Here is a 7,663-nt window from a genome sequence, read left to right on the forward strand (position 1 = left end):
TTGGAATCTGTTTTGTGCACTGTTCAGTAAAACAGGCATAACTTCCTCATATGAAGTCTGTTTTGGCTCCGCGAGTACTCAAATGAAAGCTAGCGACGAGCCGCATCTAAATAGTTGCAAAAGCTAGTTCAGTATTTGGCACCTCAACATCAGCTTCTAAATAGGTCTACTGCTATTGTGATCTTCACTTATATCTTGCTGTCTAGAGCTACTTCATATCCTTTATTGATGCTAGTTGTGCTACGACGTGACCTCATTAGTGTTCTAGGCTCGCGTCTCTAGTTTGGTCTAGCCTAGGACCAGCACAGTACCGTCGTTGAGCGTTTATTCAACATTGCATCTCTGAATTGATTATTGCTAATCTTTTGCTATCATATATAGCCAACCCAGCTCCACATATTTCTACACCGTGTATACGTACGTTCCCCTGGCAATCGTTTTACACAATCTTCGGAGTTATTTGACACCGCTGGTTGCCTGTCACCACCTGCCGCATGGTAAGAACTTGTAAGATATTGATATTTGCTTTACTGTGAGCACTTTACAACCACATCCTAGTAGTTCATAGGAACATTATTCTCGAATTTTGGTTCTTGTTTCTACTAATCATGATAGGTTCCAGAGATAGAAGTTCTTGGATGACGGACACATCTTCACCATCACGAGAGTTGGGACAACACACACAAGCATATGGTCAGGTTATCTCTTTACCATCATTTGAGGGTAGATTTAATCCTGCTATTTATCTAGCTTGGGAGCTTGAAGTAGAACAAGTTTTTAGTCACCATGATTTTTCTGAACTTGAGAGAGTACGAGCTACCATTAGAGCATTTACTGGTTTTGCTTCTGTTTGGTGGAGTGTACATTGTAAGAAAAACATTGATAACCAACCCACAACTTGGAAAGTTTTGAAAGCTGTAATGAGACAACATTTTTTTCCTCCTTACTATCATCGTGAATTGCGTCGCAAATTGGAGCAATTAAAACAAGGCAGTAACACTGTTCATGCCTACTGCCAAGAGTTCAAATCTTATATGCATCATTGTGACATAGAAGAATCTAAGGATGATACAATGAATAGATTTTTTGGTGGTTTGAACCATGATATTCAGGCAAGATTTCAGTATATTCCTCGTTGCATTACTTTTATGTATGTCCGTGCTTGTACCTTTGAGAGACAAATACAGGAGGATGCATTGGGTGACTACAACAACTACTATTCCAGTTCATGCTCACCACCGCCGGTTGGTTACTCCACTATTGCATCTACTAGAGCAGCCCCACCTCGGATTGTGAGCGCGATATCATCTCAAGAGTATGGTACATTGTCAACGTCCGTACCTACATCAGCTACATCTCTGCGAGGTAACAGTAAAGGTCTTGATGATATAACTTCACATGAGAATGAAGCATGCCTAGTTAACTTGAATGCATCATGTGTTGAGTTACCTGTTGATTTGAGCACACCACCTATTTTAGAGACTCTTGTTACTGTCATGAATGCGTCATGTGATCAAACAACTGAAATATCAACAATTTTGAGTGCACCCATTGAATTAACTGTTGATGCAAAAGAACCAATGTTTAATCATTTTGATATGACCTCTAATCTTGATGATGATTCTGTGTCCAATGACTTATTGCATGTTTGCTTATTTAAGCATGTTGTAGCATGTAAATTTGATGCAAGTAAGGTTTATTCATCGTAGTTAGGATGGTTTAATGATGAACATTGCCAATCTTTTGAAGTGAATAAGAGCTTCACTTATATGTGCAAACTGAGTTGCAATATTTTCATGCCTTCTACTTCTTGTGATAATTTTTTGGCTTTAGATTTTATGAACAATGAAAGTTACTCATGTATACATGTGACATATGTGCAAAAATCAAGGGAAGTTAAACTGGATGACATATACATATACCACATGTACACCTTGTCTCTTTTGTTAGCCACATTTTAGATTAAGCAACGCCGAGGACGGCTTTGTTTTCAAAAAGGGGAGGATGATGAGAACATGACTACCTTGGATACGACCAAAAATATTGCATACATGCATATTTGTCAGGTGATTTCTAATGCAAACTATTCAATAATCTATTTATGTTATCCAGAACAAAAATACTTCACACACTTTTGTGTTTTGTCTAATTGCAGGTGTATGGGACATTTGTACAATCCACATATGAAGATAAGGGAAAAGGAGAAGTTTATGTTGTGTTCAAAAAGTCCTCTCACGTCACTTTTGGGCCAAGAGAAGATAGAGTCCAAGTCTTTCATGTTCTGGATTCAGATTCAGACTGCACAAACATACCTGACTCAAAACGCCAACAACTTTTTCATACGGACTCCGAATTGGGTGATTCTTTTTTTGTTGGAAACTAGATTTCGTGCTCTTTCCAACCCAAGTGGATTCACCTTCAAATTCGTCGGGAGCGTTGAGTTACGGATGAAACAATCTGACGTTGCAGCAGAATCCGAGTCAAACTACAAGCCCAAAGGTGTTGCATCACCTCCACTTGGGCCCATGAGCCATGTACGACCTAGGGTTAGTTTTAGGCTGCCTTGGGACGTCCTCCCACCTCCTTGGCCGCCACCCCTTGCTCCTATATAAGTAGATCCATCTAGTAGCTTTTTCCTTGGGATTTGTTTAGTTAAAAGTTAGCCATTGCAACTTCGTGTACTTCGTTTGTGTCCAACGACCAGACCAAGACCGCTTACGGATCCCCACCATTATCAATACCTCATATATATTTGCAATATTCAGATTGCTTTATCATATTCTTGCTCGTTCTTAGATTGCTTGCAGGAATAGACCTTCGTGGTCAGGCTGACCGTGCTTCCGGCATCGTCAGTAGCCTCAGGAGATTGGTTTAGCGATTGCTAAGGCGCAACGTCGTGCACGTTTGTAGTCGGATCGTCAAAGTCGTCTCCACCAAATCGATAGTTATCATCTCATCGAAAGATCGGGACACCCTCGCCTCTATCAAGTGGTATCAGTTTTCAGGTTGCTCGGTGAGAACTTCCAGTTTTCCTAGATTAGATTTATTTTCTTACCTATTGTCCAAGAAAAATCCACCAAAAAGAGTTAGATCTATTCATCCTTTGTCCAAGCCAGTCTGAGCCTTTGCAATTTTCTTTTCATTGCTTGCATAGTTGAATTATCGGTTGCATCGTCGTGTCGAGTTGCTGGTCTTAGTGTCTAGGTCGTTTAGAGTTTTGAGTTCTGTTCACATTAGTCACGTCGCCGCTGCACCGTTATCCCTTCCGCTGTCCACCACCCATCCATCAATTTCCTCCACGTGCTACCCACCGTTCATTGTCATAATCATAGTTGAGATCGTTCCCATCTTTGCTTGATCCAATCTACATCTTATCTAGTTTGTTTTGGAAAGAGGGAGAGAGAAAAAAAAAGATAGAGAAAAAAAAGAGAGAAAAAGAAGTAAAAAAAAAGTCAGAGAAGAAAAAAGAAAGGAAAAGAAAAAGAAAGTGTGAGAAAAAAAAGAGAGGAGAAAAAAAAACAAAATTCGGATCTATCTAGACTCAATCTCGTAGTTGAATTCGGATTGGAATCTGTTTTGTGCACTGTTCAGTAAAACAGGCATAACTTCCTCATATGAAGTCTGTTTTGGCTCCGCGAGTACTCAAATGAAAGCTAGCGACGAGCCGCATCTAAATAGTTGCAAAAGCTAGTTCAGTATTTGGCACCTCAACATCAGCTTCTAAATAGGTCTACTGCTATTGTGATCTTCACTTATATCTTGCTGTCCAGAGCTACTTCATATCCTTTATTGATGCTAGTTGTGCTACGACGTGACCTCATTCGTGTTCTAGGCTCGCGTCTCTAGTTTGGTCTAGCCTAGGACCAGCACAGTACCGTCGTTGAGCGTTTATTCAACATTGCATCTCTGAATTGATTATTGCTAATCTTTTGCTATCATATATAGCCAACCCAGCTCCACATATTTCTACACCGTGTATACGTACGTTCCCCTGGCAATCGTTTTACACAATCTTCGGAGTTATTTGACACCGCTGGTTGCCTGTCACCACCTGCCGCATGGTAAGAACTTGTAAGATATTGATATTTGCTTTACTGTGAGCACTTTACAACCACATCCTAGTAGTTCATAGGAACATTATTCTCGAATTTTGGTTCTTGTTTCTACTAATCATGATAGGTTCCAGAGATAGAAGTTCTTGGATGACGGACACATCTTCACCATCACGAGAGTTGGGACAACACACACAAGCATATGGTCAGGTTATCTCTTTACCATCATTTGAGGGTAGATTTAATCCTGCTATTTATCTAGCTTGGGAGCTTGAAGTAGAACAAGTTTTTAGTCACCATGATTTTTCTGAACTTGAGAGAGTACGAGCTACCATTAGAGCATTTACTGGTTTTGCTTCTGTTTGGTGGAGTGTACATTGTAAGAAAAACATTGATAACCAACCCACAACTTGGAAAGTTTTGAAAGCTGTAATGAGACAACATTTTTTTCCTCCTTACTATCATCGTGAATTGCGTCGCAAATTGGAGCAATTAAAACAAGGCAGTAACACTGTTCATGCCTACTGCCAAGAGTTCAAATCTTATATGCATCATTGTGACATAGAAGAATCTAAGGATGATACAATGAATAGATTTTTTGGTGGTTTGAACCATGATATTCAGGCAAGATTTCAGTATATTCCTCGTTGCATTACTTTTATGTATGTCCGTGCTTGTACCTTTGAGAGACAAATACAGGAGGATGCATTGGGTGACTACAACAACTACTATTCCAGTTCATGCTCACCACCGCCGGTTGGTTACTCCACTATTGCATCTACTAGAGCAGCCCCACCTCGGATTGTGAGCGCGATATCATCTCAAGAGTATGGTACATTGTCAACGTCCGTACCTACATCAGCTACATCTCTGCGAGGTAACAGTAAAGGTCTTGATGATATAACTTCACATGAGAATGAAGCATGCCTAGTTAACTTGAATGCATCATGTGTTGAGTTACCTGTTGATTTGAGCACACCACCTATTTTAGAGACTCTTGTTACTGTCATGAATGCGTCATGTGATCAAACAACTGAAATATCAACAATTTTGAGTGCACCCATTGAATTAACTGTTGATGCAAAAGAACCAATGTTTAATCATTTTGATATGACCTCTAATCTTGATGATGATTCTGTGTCCAATGACTTATTGCATGTTTGCTTATTTAAGCATGTTGTAGCATGTAAATTTGATGCAAGTAAGGTTTATTCATCGTAGTTAGGATGGTTTAATGATGAACATTGCCAATCTTTTGAAGTGAATAAGAGCTTCACTTATATGTGCACACTGAGTTGCAATATTTTCATGCCTTCTACTTCTTGTGATAATTTTTTGGCTTTAGATTTTATGAACAATGAAAGTTACTCATGTATACATGTGACATATGTGCAAAAATCAAGGGAAGTTAAACTGGATGACATATACATATACCACATGTACACCTTGTCTCTTTTGTTAGCCACATTTTAGATTAAGCAACGCCGAGGACGGCTTTGTTTTCAAAAAGGGGAGGATGATGAGAACATGACTACCTTGGATACGACCAAAAATATTGCATACATGCATATTTGTCAGGTGATTTCTAATGCAAACTATTCAATAATCTATTTATGTTATCCAGAACAAAAATACTTCACACACTTTTGTGTTTTGTCTAATTGCAGGTGTATGGGACATTTGTACAATCCACATATGAAGATAAGGGAAAAGGAGAAGTTTATGTTGTGTTCAAAAAGTCCTCTCACGTCACTTTTGGGCCAAGAGAAGATAGAGTCCAAGTCTTTCATGTTCTGGATTCAGATTCAGACTGCACAAACATACCTGACTCAAAACGCCAACAACTTTTTCATACGGACTCCGAATTGGGTGATTCTTTTTTTGTTGGAAACTAGATTTCGTGCTCTTTCCAACCCAAGTGGATTCACCTTCAAATTCGTCGGGAGCGTTGAGTTACGGATGAAACAATCTGACGTTGCAGCAGAATCCGAGTCAAACTACAAGCCCAAAGGTGTTGCATCACCTCCACTTGGGCCCATGAGCCATGTACGACCTAGGGTTAGTTTTAGGCTGCCTTGGGACGTCCTCCCACCTCCTTGGCCGCCACCCCTTGCTCCTATATAAGTAGATCCATCTAGTAGCTTTTTCCTTGGGATTTGTTTAGTTAAAAGTTAGCCATTGCAACTTCGTGTACTTCGTTTGTGTCCAACGACCAGACCAAGACCGCTTACGGATCCCCACCATTATCAATACCTCATATATATTTGCAATATTCAGATTGCTTTATCATATTCTTGCTCGTTCTTAGATTGCTTGCAGGAATAGACCTTCGTGGTCAGGCTGACCGTGCTTCCGGCATCGTCAGTAGCCTCAGGAGATTGGTTTAGCGATTGCTAAGGCGCAACGTCGTGCACGTTTGTAGTCGGATCGTCAAAGTCGTCTCCACCAAATCGATAGTTATCATCTCATCGAAAGATCGGGACACCCTCGCCTCTATCAAGTGGTATCAGTTTTCAGGTTGCTCGGTGAGAACTTCCAGTTTTCCTAGATTAGATTTATTTTCTTACCTATTGTCCAAGAAAAATCCACCAAAAAGAGTTAGATCTATTCATCCTTTGTCCAAGCCAGTCTGAGCCTTTGCAATTTTCTTTTCATTGCTTGCATAGTTGAATTATCGGTTGCATCGTCGTGTCGAGTTGCTGGTCTTAGTGTCTAGGTCGTTTAGAGTTTTGAGTTCTGTTCACATTAGTCACGTCGCCGCTGCACCGTTATCCCTTCCGCTGTCCACCACCCATCCATCAATTTCCTCCACGTGCTACCCACCGTTCATTGTCATAATCATAGTTGAGATCGTTCCCATCTTTGCTTGATCCAATCTACATCTTATCTAGTTTGTTTTGGAAAGAGGGAGAGAGAAAAAAAAAGATAGAGAAAAAAAAGAGAGAAAAAGAAGTAAAAAAAAAGTCAGAGAAGAAAAAAGAAAGGAAAAGAAAAAGAAAGTGTGAGAAAAAAAAGAGAGGAGAAAAAAAAACAAAATTCGGATCTATCTAGACTCAATCTCGTAGTTGAATTCGGATTGGAATCTGTTTTGTGCACTGTTCAGTAAAACAGGCATAACTTCCTCATATGAAGTCTGTTTTGGCTCCGCGAGTACTCAAATGAAAGCTAGCGACGAGCCGCATCTAAATAGTTGCAAAAGCTAGTTCAGTATTTGGCACCTCAACATCAGCTTCTAAATAGGTCTACTGCTATTGTGATCTTCACTTATATCTTGCTGTCCAGAGCTACTTCATATCCTTTATTGATGCTAGTTGTGCTACGACGTGACCTCATTAGTGTTCTAGGCTTGCGTCTCTAGTTTGGTCTAGCCTAGGACCAGCACAGTACCGTCGTTGAGCGTTTATTCAACATTGCATCTCTGAATTGATTATTGCTAATCTTTTGCTATCATATATAGCCAACCCAGCTCCACATATTTCTACACCGTGTATACGTACGTTCCCCTGGCAATCGTTTTACACAATCTTCGGAGTTATTTGACACCGCTGGTTGCCTGTCACCACCTGCCGCATGGTAAGAACTTGTAAGATATTGATATTTGCTTTACTGTG

This window comes from Triticum urartu, chromosome 7A, assembly GCF_056163025.1.
Source record: "Triticum urartu cultivar PI428250 chromosome 7A, HENAU_Tu73, whole genome shotgun sequence".
Taxonomy (NCBI): domain Eukaryota; kingdom Viridiplantae; phylum Streptophyta; class Magnoliopsida; order Poales; family Poaceae; genus Triticum; species Triticum urartu.